Source organism: Anolis sagrei, chromosome 3, assembly GCF_037176765.1.
Source record: "Anolis sagrei isolate rAnoSag1 chromosome 3, rAnoSag1.mat, whole genome shotgun sequence".
Taxonomy (NCBI): domain Eukaryota; kingdom Metazoa; phylum Chordata; class Lepidosauria; order Squamata; family Dactyloidae; genus Anolis; species Anolis sagrei.
The window spans coordinates 226,335,876-226,354,502 of NC_090023.1; the positions used below are offsets into that span (position 1 = coordinate 226,335,876).

The 18,627-nt window shown below is 40.1% G+C and overlaps 1 protein-coding gene across 1 annotated transcript in view; it reads right to left on the bottom strand.

The window, feature by feature from the left end:
- Positions 1 to 18,627, bottom strand: part of PAK2 (p21 (RAC1) activated kinase 2) — a 40,501-nt gene extending 21,874 nt beyond the window's left edge. Inside the window, exon 1 of the mRNA XM_060767993.2 lies at positions 18,448 to 18,627. The gene's annotated coding sequence lies outside the window, so the exon portion shown is untranslated. The remainder of the gene's footprint in view (positions 1 to 18,447) is intronic.

The window sequence follows — 18,627 nt, forward strand, 5'->3', positions numbered from 1 at the left end:
GTATAATTGAGGATAGGTTTTGGTTGTTTAAACCTTCAAATCAAAAAATTGCATAATCAAAATGCATTCAGGTTAGGATTCACTTTGCCATCTATGCCATGGCTAAAAAGAAAATTCTGGACAAACCTAGGTATTCCGTCCAGTGTGATTTAAGTCCAGGCAGGAATTGTCTCTTTGTCTCTAAGATGATACAATTTGGCCTGCAGGCAAAATACCTTTGTTGCTCTCCCTACCTCTCCCCAGCCTGCAAAGATCAAAGGCACTTTGTTTTACATTAGGAAAGTTTTTCTTCTATTATTGATTAGAGCTTCTTGTATAATAATAAAGTCTATGGTTTGGTATTTTTTTTAAAAAAAGAATGACCGTAATAACTCTTTAATAAATGATTAACAGCTAAGAACAACTTTTCCTTTTGTGGAGGTGGTTATCTGTAGTTTTAAATCAATACACAACTGTACTATAATGATAAGTACCCCCAAAACAGGATGCTACGGATGCTGTCTTATTAAAGAAATCTTAATTGATTAACCATACAAAATCTACTGAAAGTTAGGAGGCTTATTTTAAATGCACCAATAGCACACATGTTAAAGACATTTATTTCTGTTTGACAGAAAGAGGTGAATACATATTAAGGTTATATATGAAGTACTTAAAACCACCTATCTGATTAATTAATGACATCTTAAGTTTTTTTTTAAAAAAATCAGGGGACATGCTTAGCTTTCTTTCAATCCTTAATGTTATTAGTTGGGGGGGGGATGTTAGAAAGGTACTTTCAGACGATATATTAGACAAAATCAAATTGTATCATTTTGTACAGGAGCAACTTGTCACAGACTATGCTTTCAAATCACACCAATAATAATCCATGTTTTCAGTGTGGAATACTAAAAATCTTGCAGCCAAACTACTCAGAAGCCTTCTCCGAGCCACTGCAGCCCCCCCCCCCCCAACCTTAAAATCCAAATGACCCCACCTCTGAAAGCCAAGCTCTCATCAGTTTATGAACACTTGGTGTTAGAGAAATGTTTTTATCTGCTGACGATAGGCGAGCAGGGATGGGGCCATCCTGGTCGCTCTAGGGGTCCTTCCACACAGCCATATAAACCAGAATATCAAGGCAGAAAATCCCACAATAGCTGAGGGCCCTTCCAGACAGGCCCTATAACCCAGGATCTGATTCAAAGTTTTCTGCTTTAAACTGAATTATATGAATCTACACTGCCAGATAATTTGGGATAAACAGAAAACCTGGGATCAAATCCTGGGATATCGGGCCTGTCTGGGAGGGCACTGGGTTATCTGAGTCCACAATGCCATATATTCCAGTTCAAAGCAGATAATGTGGGATTTTATTCAGCTGTGTTGAAGGGACCTAGGGAGGAAGTTACAGAGTCTGGGAACAAACACCAAAAGGCCTGCAGGAATTGTGACTGTTGTTACTGTGTACCTTCAAGTCATTTCCAACTTATGGCAACTCTAAGGCAAATAAATCACAGAACATTATTAACAATATATGTTAGAGGGTGTTTGCTTCTGCGTTCTTCTGAGGCTGAGAAAGTATTACTTGCTCAATGTTACACCAGGGGGTGGAGGGGGGTGTCCATGGCTGAGCAAGGATTCAAACTGTGGTCTCCAGAATCAAAATACTCAAATCACTACGCTATGCTGGCTCTATAGGTCCCTATAAAAGAATCTAGCAGGCAATCTCTCAGTACAAAACAAGGTAGTGTTAAGAGACCTCTAGACATGCTCATACATTATGCTAAGAGAGGTAACACATAGTCAGAAGAGATGCCAGCACAATGGTCTTGTTAATGCCCTTGCCTTAATAAACTAAGTAAAACCAAATACAAGTACACACTTCACAGCTATGGCATCCCTGTCTAGTCCAGGGGGTTAGATTAGATGACCCATGTGGTCTCTTCCAAATCTATGGAAATCTGTAAATGCAGTACAATTAGAACTAAGGTTCAATCAGTAGACAGACATATTCATCAAGGATTTTCCCAGTCAATTGTAGTACAACCAGCAGTGATTGAATCTCAATTTTTGCATCTGTCCAAGAAAGAGAGAAATTTACAAAGAATGGGGATTCTGTGCTATACATTATCCAATGAGTTAGTACTATTATTTAGACACTTGTACTAATCAATCCTCCAAAATCATACTTCACTAATTCCATTCTTATCAATTAAACCCTATCTATTCTGACCATTGTCTTGCCTCTTATTTTGATCTGATCAATTCTAACTAATATTTCTGTGATACACAGCAGCTTTTGAAAAATCCCATTAAAACAGGTCAGTCACCGGTCAGTCACCGGTCACCTCCAGCATTTTATGCTCTCACCATCTCCTAACAGACCATTTTATAATACTTGTAATACATATCCACAGATATAACATAAAGACAACATTTTACAGAAGTCCACAGTCATATAATCCTTCCCCATCTTTGACACCCTCTTCACCTGCAGTTCCAAACTTGGCCTTCAACTGTTGAACTTTGGGAAACACACTTTGCAAATTATTCTTTCCTTGGGTCTCCATCATAAAATGCACTGTGCACTTTTCTTTGTTAAAAGGGGATAGATTATTTGCATGTGTCATCTTTTACAAAGCTAAACCCTTGCTTTGCTGAAACTACAACTCAAAATGTCAATTACTAAGCTCTTTCATGGTGTAAGAGGAAATCCTCTTCTGTATTTTATGGTCATGTTAAAACAGGAAGTGAATTACTGTAAGTCATTTCAAAAGACCAATAAAGTTACATTTCTGCAGAATATATAGCAGCATTCATGAAGTATACAAATCCCAGTTATAACTTCGATCTACTTCATTATTCTACCCACAATGGAATGCCTAGTTGTTTGTGAAGTACCTATTATCCAACATATTCCATAAAATAAACAAACAACTGCTTTCAGGTAAAAGGTGGTAATAATGTGATTTATTAATTATAGTTAAAACTGATTCCTTATCAAAACACTGTAGAATTGAACAAGAGATAATTTCATTAACTTTCATTGACTATTTTAGGAAAACAAAACTGCATAAATAACTAAAGTTTTCTAATGAAGAATTTTTTTCACTAAATTTCCTAATACAATCTAGGAAACCAAAATTACAATGCTCAGACCACTTTAAAAATACAATAAATCTCTGCTGAAGTGGTACAAACAGAATAACATCCTAATACTGTGGATTTCTAATCAAAAGTAAATCATACTAACTTCAATGGGGTTTATGCAATACTGCATCTGAAGTCAACAAGATTTTAAAAGTGAGTAATAATTGTTTTTCAATCACTCAAAAGTAAACATGGTCAACACACTCTTCCTGTACTTTATTCTTAGAATGTGCATGTAAAACATAGTGCCACTCTCCACACAGTGCCACTCTCCACCCCCTTCAGTAATCTGTTAGAAATGTGAGTGGCCTTTAGCATCTCAGCTCATAAACTGGAGAGGGGGTTTTCCAGTAGCCTAATATGACCAATTTTGATGGGATTTTGCAAGCAAAGTATTTCATATATATACTGCTGCAACCAGAGCAATACAAATACTGTAGATGCATTTTGGTACCTGCTACTGCAATTAAATTGGGTGTCTTTTCAGTTTGATATGAACTGGATTCATTGAAACTTGAATCCAACCAAATATCTATTCACATCCTCACTTGCACATCCTGGCCAGGAAGAGTATTCAGATGTGGATTATAGACTCACAGAATAATAGAAGTGGAAAAGGCAACAAAAGCCATCCGGTTCAATCCCATCACGCGGGGATATACAATCAAAGCACTACCAACAGATGACCATCTAGCCACTATTTAAAAACCTCCAGTGAAGAGAACTCCACCACACTCAAAGGAAGTATATTCTACTGTCAAACAGTTCCTATGGTCAGAATGTTTCTCCTAATGTTTGGGTGGGATTTCTTTTCCTGTAGTTCAAATCTGTTGCTCTGTGGATTGACCAAGGAGGTGAGAGAAGTAGTAAGTGTTTCACGGAGGAATGGAAGACATCTCTGCACATCTGTGAGGTTACTAAAAAACTCGCACCTCTTCATCAAACCCTACAGAGAAATTGCTGCCTGTTCCCAATCCTTGTAGAAAACAATTCTTGAGGAATCTTAACACATTAAGAGGTTTATTGTGACATCAATTTTCATGAACCAGAGCTCATTTCATCAGCTTTGTGAAATGCTATCCTCACCAAATACAAAGTATGTTCCATGCAAACAGATGCAGATTCATGAAAGTACTAAATTTGAACCAAATGCAGAAACAGAAAATAGTAGCTGAATTCTATTTTATTATGATTAAACTTAAAAAATAAATAAATACATGCAATGAAATCTAAAAGCCTAACATGAAAAAGGTATTCAGCAGAAGACACCCTGCAGTGCTGCGTCTCAGACAAGGGAACAGTATCCGAACTAGAAAGCATTACAATGTACTTCATAGTAAAGTGTGAGAAAACGTAGAGGTGCACAAAGGCAGTCTGTTAAACAATCATGCCGGAAAGAAATGAAAGGCATAGTACTAAGCCCAAATCTCCTAAATGCTATGTATTCACTGTGGGCTCTCGCTGGAATAACACAGCTTAACAGAGTCTGAAACATTATAGTATCTGTTATATACTTTGTACTTCTATATTCCAAATCATTCCCAATATAGCTTCCTATAAATTATGAAATTTCTAAATAAAAATCAACTACATTTTCCCTAGCCAATAATTACTACTTATTATGCACATCAATAAAAGACAATAGAGAATCTGGCCCAAGAAGTCACCACCATTGTTAACAGTACCAAGACAGTTGTTAGAGAAAATAAAGCTTCCTTCAAAAATTGGATGTCTTACCTGTAACCATGTTTCTTTGAATGGTCATCTGTGAAAGTCCCATATATGGGTCCTGTACGCAGGTGCAAGACAAGCCGAAATTCTCCAAAGCTCTTAAAAACCTCCTGGTGTTAACCATGCCCATTCCCATGAGTATATAGCCCACTGTAGGAGCTAACACCTCAGTTCCTCGGCTGCTGTAGCAGCAGCTGAAAGGAACCGAGGCATGACAAGCAGCAGTGAGGATGGGTGGGGATGTTCAAATTTCACAGATGATCACTGAAAGAAACTTGATTAATGGTAAGCAACCATTCTTCTTCTTCATGGTCTCTGTGAAATCGCACATATGGAGGAGAGGAGTCATGTCACAGAAGCAGAAAGCACCGCTCTACCAAAGGCAGTGTTTCTCCTGGAGAATTTATCCAGCTTGTAGTGAGACACAAAGGTGAGTGGAATCAACCACATCACTGCCCTGCAAACATCCTCAAGTGGCATTCCTCATAACAAAGTCTGAGAGGCAGCAGTAGCTCTGGCTGAACGCCCCTTGAGCTGTGGTGAACGAGGTCTGTAAGAAAGCTAATAAGCGAGTTGGGTGGTGGAGGTGATCCAGGAAGAGGAAACAGGACTCCTGAGGGCATCCCAGCAATATTTCAGAAAGAGTCAAGGGGACTTCCTGTGAGGATGGGTACAGCCCATGTAAAAAGCCAGAGCCTGTCTGACATCAAACACATGGAGGGAGCATTCTAGAGGCGAAATGGGATTCTGGGGGGAAGCTGGTAGAACTATGCCCAGCCACATGTGAAACAAGGACACGACTTTTGGCAAAAATGCAATCTCAGTATGGAGGACCACCTTGTCCTTGTGAAAACGAAGGGGGATCCACCCTGAGAGCACAGAGCCCACTCACCCGCCTTGCCAATGTAATGGCAACAAGGAACACTGTTTTCCACTATAGGTAGGTAAGATCTGTTAATGCCAAAGGTTCAAATAGGGGGCTTTGACGGTTGGGAAAGCACAAGTTCCAAACTCCACCCTGAACGTGGAGGACAGACTGGTGGGTGAATGTTCTTGTAACCTTTTAAAAAGAGCGTAATAAGGGGATCTTGAAAACAGAAGGAACATCCTGGTTTTTGTTGGTATCAGAAAATGGTGGCCACATAATATTTCAGGGAAGACAGGGAAAGACCCCGCTTAGAAAGTGACCCAAGGAAATAAAGAGGGTTCAGAGGGTTCACTCTGGCTTGAGAACTGTTCCCACGTACAAGACCCATATGTGCGATTTCACAGAAACAACGAAGAAAAAGAAAATGTTTCCTTCATACAGGCATTTTCAGGTAAGCATTACATATCAAATACACTGCTGAGTACAGAGTATTATTATTTGCTAGTTTGATAAAATTCCTTTTGTTGCGATTTTAGACATGTCCTTCATGTATCAGGTTGATCACTGTTAGAAAAGTATGCTGTACTATATCCAAGCAGAAATTTTCTACAGTATGCTCCATTGTTATTTTAATTTTCAACCAGTAGAAACTAAACAAAAACACTTCATCTGTAATACAAAGTGTAAACACTCTTCCAAAAACAACTGGTGTCTTAACTGAATTCTATGCAATATTTCTAAGTGGTGAGTAAATGATCTTCTGATTTATGATCTTCCTACTTAAGATAATTTTCACTGGTTTTGACACAGTTACTCCAGCTCTAGAAAAAGATTTAAAGCTAAATATTTCCTGACACATGTTTGAAAAGGCACTATATTTAGAACACTAAAGATAACTCTGAGATGGTTGCAATGGCTCCAGACACTAGATAATTAGTAGTTAAGCTGCATATGGTATTATAATACTGATGTTTTGTTATTCAGCTGCTTCACACAAAGGGAAGTTTTCCTACACAGCAAGAAACAATCCCAAAAAGCAATGGAAACAAGAGGTAACCTCATCTTATTTTGCAAATGTCAAAAAGCAAGAAGGCTTAATAGGAACATTGCAGAGTCAACGTTGTCAAATATCAATCAGTAGCAAATTGAGAATTACCATTTATAGTCATATATGAGTCAATCTCATGTACAACTCAAGGGTATGTGTTGATCAAAGTTATGGATTTTGATGACCTGTGGATAAGGTGACGGTCAAAAAGCACCAGTAATATCTCAGGGGGGCAGCCATCTACAGCCACTGCCGCTGTTTCCTTGGCCAGTTATTCAAAAAGGCCAGAAGTAGTGCCACGGCAGGGAGAGTAGAGAGGGTTGGGGTTTTTTTTAGGTTCTTCCAAGATGGACTATGTTCTTACTTTTAATCACTCTAATAAAAAAAGGGGATGGTTTCTTTTATGATAAGCAGTAAAATTATAGTACTCACAGTGACCAAGAATAAGTCAGCCCAGACTTTTCAGGGTGATTTTTTAACTAAAATTTCTATAACTATACATAAATGTAGATTATGGCAAAACTGAACCTAAGCTAGAATCCTCTGAGTGACAGATATTAGACACATCTTGGATTGTACTTCTAGGGCCACTGTGGAATGAGGTATCCAGTATCTTCTTACACAATGTCCTTACCCTTGTTGCAATATTATGCTGGAAGAGGAGGCAACTGCTCCTCCTTCCCCAAGTATGCAGGGGCAACCTGACTCCATCCTGCAATTGATGGGTATCTGGGGAATGGAGTTGCAAGGGAGGAGCTCCCCCTTTTTTGTATGCGTTGAGAAGAACGAGCAGCCCCTGCAAAACTGCCATTAATACATTGGCAGAGACTTACGCTTCATTAGTGGGCTACTTAGATCATGGCCATATAAACAAGATGCCTATAAACTATTTCTTTTCTCTTTCATGTTCCAGAAAGCCGGTCATTTTCATAGCCTTTATCCTTTCACCAAACCAGAACAGGGAGAGAACAAATAGCAGAATGCTGTTAAGGTCTAGGGTTAGGGACAAGAACATTCCCCACCTTGCATCTCTAATGTTCAGAGGAAACTTCACATTCATCTCACTTGTCAGAATCAGCGTGATCTCTTACCATAGCAAGTCTCTGTGGCCATGAGTCTATTCTGTATCTGTTCCACATATAGAGATGATTACAGTCCTATTTTTCAAATAACTATTATTCATGCCTCCAGTCATACTTTTAAGGCCAGGCACTTTAGAAAGGGCTGTTCCTAAAAATGGTTTGCAAATGTCTAACAGTGTGTAATATTTGAAAAGTACTACCCCAGTGTTCCAGGAACTGCTCTGGTTTCATATTACAGCTAGAACCGAAATTGCTTGCTTGGAGCAATTCAACATTTTGACAATGATACAAAGGACCTGGACTAAGTATATCTAAGTACTAACATAATCCCATGACAAGGCTATGATCCGCAGACAGCAGGCATAACATGTACTTGTCCAATGCCCTTGAGATGATGTAGCTTCTGACTTTTATAAATTAGTCTATTAAAATCTTCTGAAATGGAAGAAAATGGTGAAATGATATTTAGTGAGTGTCTTTTCTGGTGCTGAAAAAAACCCTGGATTGTGCACTTGGTGAAATACATCTATATTCTATAGAAGTCTCCGCCTTCTTAAGCTATTTTACATCTGAATCCAGTTTGTAAACCTCTACATTCAAATAAAGAAAAGACTGTGATGGAATTAATTATGTATGCTTAGTACTTAATAACTGCTATTTTAGAGGGAAACTGCTGAATAATTTTCCTTGTTTCAGGTTTGCCACAGTAACTTCCTCCATAGCAAACAGAAGAGAAATTCTTGAAGATGTACTTGTTACTAATCCATCATTGATTAAATTGTGACCAATTTAATTTTAGAAAAGTAGAATCAATAAGAAAAAGGCAACTGCAGCAACTCCAACTGGCAGCATAATAGAAAAACTATTTGTATCTTTTCTTCAACATTTAAAAAACTGCCTTGTTTTATTTACATCACACTTTTAAAAGCTAGATTGCTACTTTCCTTTTTCACTGCCATTTCTGCTTTTTGCTAGCAATCAGACACCCAGTTAATTCCATTTTTATATATTGCCACAAAAGTCAGTTGATAAGTCCAATTTGTCAGCTGGTACCTATTATTTCACTATAGTAAATTATTGCTAGTATTCCAACAATGCACATATAAGAGCAAACCTTTTTTTAGAAGACCATTATAGTGTGTAGACAGCTTGCCCACTAGTCCTACAGGAGTTAGGAGAAATTTGTGACAGCATGGCTTCTTTCACTGACTATCAAATACAACTACAGATTTCTGCACCAAAACAAAATCTGTAAACAGTAAATAGAACAAAAAAGGCTATGGATGCACCACATGTAAAAGAAATGACACTGATTTTTCATTGTTATTCACTGGGAAAACATAGATGCGGACTCTGAGTAGTCTATTAATTCAAAACCTTATTTCTGGGGACTCCCCAGAGCTAATGTGTTGTGTGAAGGTTGACTTGAAAAATCGCCTATTGCTATCTACAAAAGTGATTTCTTATGTCAGTCTTCCCAGAACTCCAAGGGCAATGTCATCACCACAACTGAAGTAAGGCACTGGAGAAATACACTGCTTGTAGCTAGTGACTTTCCACAAACATCAGCAATAAATTCTTCAAGCCCCCAAAAGTGCCACTACTACAGTATATGAGAACATTTCGCAACTGTCATACATTGGTAACATTCCAGCCAGAGAACCCAGTATCAAATATAAGAACCATTGCCTTAAACAAAACTTCTAAAAACCCTATTGATTGGGGGAAGGGAACATATGGCCTTCCATGAGCTATTGGACCGCAGAACACATGAACACTATCTAGTATGGCCAAAGGTGAGATATGACAAAAGATGCAGTGCAATATAATTGGAGAGGGCCCACATTACTTAGCATTGCGATCAATGTGAGAATGTGATAGTGAAATCTCCTCCATCCTACTTACTCGAGGAAACAGCCTCCTGCCCTAAATGATAAACACGTCCTGCATTCACATGAACAACTTGGCAGCAAAAATGTGTTTGCAACTAATCTTCTTGTCACTGCCCCACTTTAACTGCAGAGGATAACACCAGCACTAAACATGCAAAGAGACAGCAAAACATGAAAACATGGGGTTATATCAATTTTCTCTCCTTCATCAAGAACTCTACTTATGCACCAAGTTTCCTTCAAAAGCATGCAAGAGGACAGAGGGAAAAAGAAACTTCTTATGCGTGAACAGATGTCCATCTGCAGAGTATAATTATGCAGATCTGGTTATTAAAGTTTACAATGCAAGTTATCTTGACAAGTTATGCAAAACAATGATTTATGTTAATCATCATTTGTTAGTTAAGTCACAAAATGTCCTTCAGACAAACAAACCAGTTTGATTTCCCCTTTCTAGTCTGAATATGCCCAGGAATGACACTTTGATAGTATTCTCCAAGGGCTGGCATATTAAGTTGCTAAAGGTCAGGAAAGAAGTTAGGACAAACATTGTGCCCAAAAGATATAGCTTCTACTGGTAGGCTGCAGAACTTTTATCTAGAATCAGTTTATGCATTTGTAAGTATATGTGGTTGAGACGGTATGTTATGCCTGGAGAAAAGAAGACTAACAGGCAATATAACGGCCATATAGCCAAACAACCAAAGGGCCATCATATAGATGATGGAATATGCTGGTTTTGCTATTCTAGTAGTAGAACCTAAACCAGTACTGTTCCATTATTCAGCTGGACTCCAAAAGGGGGCTTAAACAGAAAAGGATAGTCCATTTTATTGGGGAGGGAGAGGAGTCAAAAGAAGAAAACCATTTTCCCCATTTTCACTTATTATTCCCCCCTCCCCGTTTCCATGTCAAAAACTATGGTTGTTTCAACGACAGCAACATGGGTGAGGAGAATAACAGGAAAATAGGGGAAAATGGTTGAACTTTTTCAAACCCCCTCCTTCTAAAATGGATTATCCTTCTCTGTCTAACAGCCCCGAATAACGGAACAGTACCCTAAAATGAATATATTAAAATAACAATAAAACTGATTCTAACTAAAGAAAACTTCTTGATGCTCACAGTAGTCCATTACCAAAATGGTCTACCTTGAAAGACGGTGAGTCCTTTTTTGCTAGAATATGTTAAAGAAGTACTTTAGCAATGCATTCTACATTAATGGAGGTTGCACTGACTTATCCTTGAAGACATTTCCACTTCTAAATTTCTATGGTTTTACTGACTTTTGTCATATTTAAAGTGATATAAATATCACTTTACCATTATATTAACCATTGGGGGGATAGAAAATATAATGAAAACTTTTATATTAAATATTAAGTACAATCATGAAGGGACCTGCAGACAAGGAAAGATTTTATCAGTGGAGAAGACATAGAAATGACTCCCTGAACAAAGAAAATTTGAAAAGCATTGCCTCCCATCATCATGTAAAACACTTGTCATATGAGGCTTGAAAAAAAAAATCCAAAACGACATTATCTTCTAAGCACTCAATAAAATGATAGTAATATCTTTGATCCTAGAAGTAATTTTCATATTTTGAAAAGCAAAGCAACAAAAACACCCTGATTTAAACAGTTTACAAATATTTTCTGTCCCTGTATGAAAAAAGTTGAATAGCATAAAAATTGACTTATAATCAAAAATACATTCCAACAGAGCCACAGACATATTCAAAGATAGGCCATTTATATTTTCCTACACTTCACATATATTCAGATAGCAGTTTGTATCTAAGATACCCTCTTACGAATTAATTTATTGTTCTATTGTCTGCCTGTGCTAGTAATAAGAAAGATGTGTTAGTTTTGCATTTCTGTGTTCAGAGAACAAGCAGGGGGAATCAAGTAAAAATGTAACTAATTGATACATCTAATCCACAGTGCTAAATTGCCATTATTCGTGCCCAGCAGAGGGGAAAAAATGAGTCTCTTACAACTTTTCTGGACTTCAAAGTCACATAATAATTTTTAAAAAACTATTAAAAGATGTCCTAAGAAGAATAAAAGCCAACATTGTGACATTTTAAATACTACAAACAGCTGTCTTCCAGCTGTTATATGCACCCACTAGGTTTTGCTTCAGATCCTGCAATCTAATTTTTTTGAAATTTAGTGTTCTCTTTCAAGCAAGTAATTAAGCAACTAATTAAGTAAAACACATAAAGAGGGTAATTAAAGTATCCACCACCTCTTCCACATGCAGAAGTTTGCATTTGTTCAAGAGCAGAATAAACTCTGTCCTGGGGCTGAATTACAATAGCAAGGCTAAGGATAAAACAAATATAAGATAATGATGAAGAATGGGAATGGGAATACCAATTTAGAAAATGAAAATGCTTCTGTAGGTATCCAGTATTAGGGGGAAAAATGTGCGGGGGGGGGGGGGGGGGACTGCCTGGAATAATTTGTCTTTTGAAACTGCCAGTTGCCTTTCTCTTGGAAGAACAGAAATATCTTTTCTCATTCTCTCTCTCTCTTTTGTTTGTGTTGTTTTAGTTTAATACAACAACCTGATGTCTAGGCAGCAAGCTGAAAAGGTTCCCCACTATACATCCTTAGGTGATCAAGATCCAATGAAGAAGGCACTTCCTAGTTGTCATCCAAGGGCAGTAGCATTTTTGACATTTCCAAAGTCTCTACAGATTGTGCAGAATGTTCCATATCTAGGCTATATTAATGATGAGGAAAATGATTAAGAAGCAATAACAGTTTCAGATAATGGGAATCTATGACAATAAGGCTTTGGTCCTCTCACTCTCTTTTTCCTATCTTGTCAGCCCAGTCCTACATACCATTCCACCAGGCTGATAGGGATGGCAGGTGACAAATTCTATCTCGATGGCACAGAAAAGAAGACAGGGCCATGTAGTACTGCCCACTTCTATCTAGTCACTCAACTTCAGTCAAAATGAGCCACCTCTTCCTATCACTTGCTCACGAGCACTCTGTCTCTGGATAGCACAGCAGTAGGAACTGGATCCAGAAAACCCTATCCTCTCCTGGATCATGAGGTGGAAGAAGACAAGCAGGGAGAGGAAGTGGTTGTTTCTCTGCCTAGAAAGCAGCCAAGGGCCCAATCCTACCCCTCTAAAGGGGATGGCAAGTAAGGATACAGAGGCTTCCAGAGGAATGGTACAAGCAAATGATTAGAAGCATTGCCAGCTGTTCCTTAATAACCATCACTTGCCCACTTCTCCCTGCCTTAGTAGCACACTCTAAAGCAATATGTGAATAAACAAGGGAGAATTAAACAAGCAATATTAAACAAACATGGCTCTTTGAGTTGGCCTTCAACTGAGTGCTATATCATTGGAAATGATGACCGGAATGGACCACGACTATGAAACTGATATGTCCCCATGATATGACGAAGCGGATTTTTAGTATAAGTATATGTTATGTAGTAGTAGATTGTTGTGTTCTGTTTTGATTTATTGTAAACTGTCTTTTCTATGTTGTTGTTCACCGCCACGAGTCGCCCTAGGGCTGAGAGTGGCGGTCAATAAGTGCAAGTAATAAATAAATAAATAAATAAATATTACTGACCGGACCCTGATTCAGCTTCTCTTGGAGGCCCTATATTTCTTTCCTCTCCATCCTTCTTTGGCTGGCATGACATGAACTACTGATGCAATAAATATCACCATGTAAAGAAGCAACTCTGCTTGCTTGTCTTCCCTCTTTGGATGTTACAATACAAATGAGTGGGACAAATGACTTAATCCCATCGCCTGAGCTCCCTCAAAAGAAAGTGCAGGGTACATCTATACTGTGAAATGATTTCAGTTTGACACCATGTTAACTGCCATGGCTCAATGCAATGGAATCCTGGGAGTTATAGTTTTACCAAGACTCTAGCTTTCTCTACCCAAGAGTGCTGGTGCCTCATTAAACCATGACTGCCAGAATTCCATGGTTTTGAACCACGGCAGTTAAAAGTAGTGTCAAACTGAAATCATTTTACAATGGAGATGCATCCCTTGGCAAACCAGTGAGAGAGAGGGAAAGTGTCTCATGCACAAAAAGGCACATGAGTCCATTTAAAATGCTTGCACTGCCTAAAGAAGGAAGTGAGTGGACAATTTCGCTCAGACAGCTACACATTGCTGCATGTGGTGTTGCAGGGTCCTCTTCTTATGCAGGCCAGACAGACAGTGAGGAAACATGAGGAAGAAGAAGCAGCCCTCACTTTCCCTACTTCTTAAAAATATAAGTGCTGTGCTGGATCACACTGAAGGCATGTCTTGTCAGTTCATTCTGATCCTCAGAGCCCCCGGTGACACAGTGGGTTAAATCCTTGTGCAGGACTGAAGATTGACAGGTCAGAGGTTCGAATCCAGGGAGAGCATGGATGAGCTCCGTCTGTCAGCTTCAGCTCCCCATGCAGGGACATGAGAGAAGCCTCCCACAAGGATGATAAAACATCAAAACACCTGGGCGTCCCCTGGGCAATGTCCTTGCAGATGGCCAATTCTCTCACACCAGAAACAACTTGCAATTTGTCAAGTCGCTCCTGACACATACACACACACACAAATTCTGATCCTCCAATAGCCAATCAGAGACCCTATAGAAAACCCACAAGGATTTTCCTGCTTCATTTCTCCAGCAACGGATGTCAGAGGCATAAAACCATCAAGACTAGTAGCCATTTGGCACACGCTTCCAACTTTTTCTGTCTCCACAAGCAGACCCAAATAGACACACTAGGAGTACATCAACACCGTAACATTAATACAGCTTGACATCACTTTAACTTCCATGGCTCATTGTTATGGCATCTTGGCCTTTAGCCCTCTCTGTTAAAGGGTGCTAGTGCCTCATAAATCTACAAATCTCAGGATTCCACAGCATTGAGCTATGGAGTTAATGTGGGGTCAAACTGCTTTCGCCCTATGGTGTACTCCAGAGCCTTCTCTGTGGCTGCTCCTACCTTTTGGAACTCCCTCCACAAGGAGGTTAAAACAGCCCCCTCCCTGACATCTTTTTAAAAGCAGCTTTAAAAGATCTTCCTGTTCACAAAAGCGTTTAATGAAGATGCTTAGTTTGGAATGACAAGAAGGCTAATTTTCAGTGAGTCATGCTAAGTTTGTCATCTATATTGATGAGTTTCCCACAACTGTATTTGATGTTTTTAAATATATATATGTTTATTTATGCCTTATTTTAAACTTGGTTTTATAGGTTATTGTTATATATATATGCTTGATTTGTATTGTTTTTAAAATGTTGTGAGCTGCTTCGGGTCCCATTTTGGGAGAAAAGCAGGATACAAATAAAGATTTAATTATTTCTTATAGGTCACCAGCGACCTATCTCTCAAGGTGTATCTACACTACAGATTTAATGTGGTTTGAAGCTGCTTTAACTGCCCTGAGTTAATGCCATTGAATCCTTGGAGCTCATGTTTTACAAGGTCTTTTGCCTTCTCTGCCGAAGAGCAGAGAGCACTGGGGTTTCATCAGACTATAAATCTGTTTTCCATAACACTGAGCTATGTTAGTTAAAAGTGGTTTCAATCTACATTAATTATACATTGTAGATGGATCCTCGGTGGCTTTAAAAGGTTAAGCTAACTAGACTTGAGAAGGTCAGGGAGCAATGAGAGTCTTTGAAGTCACAGTTTGCCTGGCCACAAACATCAGCACTGCGTCACCTGCCCCCAGAGACGGAGGAGCAGGAGGAGGAGGAAGTGTGAATGTGAGCAGAGCAAACAAGGCTCAGAGAGTGTTCACCCGCTGGGCTGACAAAAAAATCTCCCCTACAAAAAGACTACCCACATGATGAAGAAAATAGACTTCAAGGTCTACAACCAAGAGTTTTGTCTGTGTGTCTGAAAGAGCGGGAAGTCCCTTCCCAAGCTAGCCTATTCCCGACTGAAACACATCCTCCTCCCAGCTTCATCTTAAAATATAAGAAACTCTTGGGAGGGGGGACTCATAATACATCTGTTGAATTGATGTAGTTTGACACCACTTTGACTGCAACAAGTGAGTGCTATAACCGTTCCATATTTAACAGATTTTTAAAATTTGGAGTTTAAAAGATTAAATGAAAAGCATTTTAAAGCCAAATCCATATTCTACTTCTTGTCCATTTGTGCAAAGTATTTCAAATATCCTCCTTTCCATATGACTGTGTGCACAGAAAGGTCTTCTGTTTGTTTATACGATTTTATTTTATGTGCCTTACCAAACTACAGATCCCCAGATTCCATAGCATTGAGCCTTGGCAGCTAAAGTGGTGCTGGAATGCATGACTTTGACAGTGTCGATCAGGCATGGGCAAACTTGGACCCTTTCAGGTGTTTTGGACTTTAACTCCCACAATTCCTAACAGCCTCAGGCCCCTTCCTTAAGCTTAAGTGGCGGGGGGGGGGAGTGAGGGACCTGAGGCTGTTAGGAATTGTGGGAGTTGTAAGTCCAAAACACATGGAGGCTCGAAGTTTGCTCATGCCTGCTCTACACTGTCAAAATCATGCATTCCAGGACCACTTTAACTGCCAAGGTTCGATGCTATGGAATCCGGCAATCTGTAGTTTGGTGAGGCACAAGCACTCCTTGAGCAGAGAAGACTTTGTAAAAACTGCAACATGGAATGATCCTATAGGATTGAGCCATGGCAGTGAAAAGTGATGTCAGACCTCATTAATTCAACAGTTTTTATTTATTTACTGTATGTGTATACCGCCTTTCTCAGCCAATGGCGACTCAAGGCGGTTTCCAACAAATCAGTATACATAAAACATAATATAGATAAAAAACATTAAACAGTATAAGACATCACAAAAGCAATAAAAACAACATCATCAGCATCTCATTATTCTCAAGCATTGTCCAGTTCCATTGTCGGGTCATTTGATTTCCTATATTAGCTACTTTGTATTTGTAAACGCTTGCTCCAATAGCCACGTTTTAACTTGCCTCCGAAACGTAAAGAGGGAGGGAGCAGATCTGATCTCTCTAGGGAGGGCGTTCCATAGCCATGGGGCCACCACTGAGAAGGCCCTGTCTCTCGTCCCCACCAAATGTGCTTGGACAAAGGCGGGACTGAAAGCAGGGCCTCCCCAGATGATCTTAAAGTCCTCAGTGGTTTGTAAGGGGAGATACGTTCGGACAGGTAAGTTGGGCCATAATCCTATAATACTGAGCCAAAACAACTCCCACAATCCTATAGTATTGAGCTAAGGCAGTAAAAGTGTCAAAATGCACTAATTTTAGTGTAAATATATCCTTTGTATGACTAAAACTCACACAATCCCCACAGCACTGAAGAGCCATGAAAGTTCAAAGGGATGCCAACATTCGACAGTGTATATAAGCCATGGGCAAACTTGGTCCCTTCCAGGCAGGCATGTAGCGGGGGGGGGGGGGGGGCTTGAGGGGCGTCAGCCCCCCCCCCCTGAAATTCTCATGGTGGTCTGCGAAAAGGCCTTACTGGTGCATTATTTAAACCGTTATGTTTATTCATATCATGATCTGATCACCATACTCAATATACCCCATATGCATGGAGGTATTGGGGTAACAATACAAAAGGTTTGCTAGGGTAGACCCTCTTTCACTCAGACTCAGCCCCCCCCCCCCAAATCAAAATCCTAGCTATGGGCCTGGAGAGTGGTGTTTGAAAGGCTGAGCCTGGTACTACAATGAGCTTGGAAATGTTACCCTGTGAGTGATACCTTCCACAATCGGCTAACAACCACAGTGGACTCTGGGAGTTGTCCAGAATAAGTTTTCCAAGGACAGATTAAGCATCCTTTATCTGGATGTCTGAAATATTAAATACTTCAAAAACCAAAATTGTCCACATGGGTAGCTGAAATAGAGACACCTTTACTTTCTGATGGAATCGAAATCCTGGCTACGGATTGTATGTATGATTTTGACAGTGTAGAACAGGCAGGACAAACTTGGGCCCTCCAGGTGTTTTGGACTTCAACTCCCACAATTGCTAACTGCCTCAGGCCCTTTCCTTAAGATTAAGTGGCTGAGGGAGAAAAGGAAGGGGCCTGACGCCTTTAGGAATTGTGGGAGTTCAAGTCCAAAACACCTGGAGGGCCCAAGTTTGTCATGCCTGCTCTACACTGTCAAAATCATACATTCCATCATATTCAACAGTATAGATGAGTCCTGGGCAAATTTGGGCCCTGCAGGTGTTTTGGATTTCAACTCCTGTTGAAAATTGTTAGGAATTATGGGCGTTGAAGTCCAAAACACCTGGAGGGCCCAAGTTTGCCCAGGCCTGGTGTAGATGCAGGAATCATGAAGCAAAGCATCTGTAAGGAGAGCCAGTTTTTAGATGCCTTTCTTTCTTCTTTTTCTGAAATGTCGCCTGAAGGAAGGAAGGAAGGAAGGAAGCAGAAGAGAAGCCCTTCCTCCTTCTCATGTATTGCTAGAGGTCTAATGGGCCTTTATATGGGTCAAAAAGCACACTCCCCATTCCCTCCCATGCCTGCCTTCCTCAGTCGAGACTTCGTGAGGGAGAGGCCCCTCGGGGCCTGCTTCAAGCGGGCCCTTTTCCCCTTCGACTCAGAAGCCCGGGCTCTCCTCAGGCACCTTGCTTTTCTTTCCTTTCTGTTCCCCTCAGAGAGAGAAAGGACCCCCCTCCTCCTCAGACTCACCGAGGCCCCGCTGGTCCTGGCTCCGGGCCCTGGGACACTCGAGGGCAGGGCGCGGCCTCCTCCTCCTCTCCGACAATGGCGGGGAGGGCCCACCGGGAGGCAGAGAGAGAGCGAACGAGGAAGGCAGCCAGTCAAGCAGCGGAACCGCCGCGCGTGGCCACAGCCCCGGACCGGAAGGGG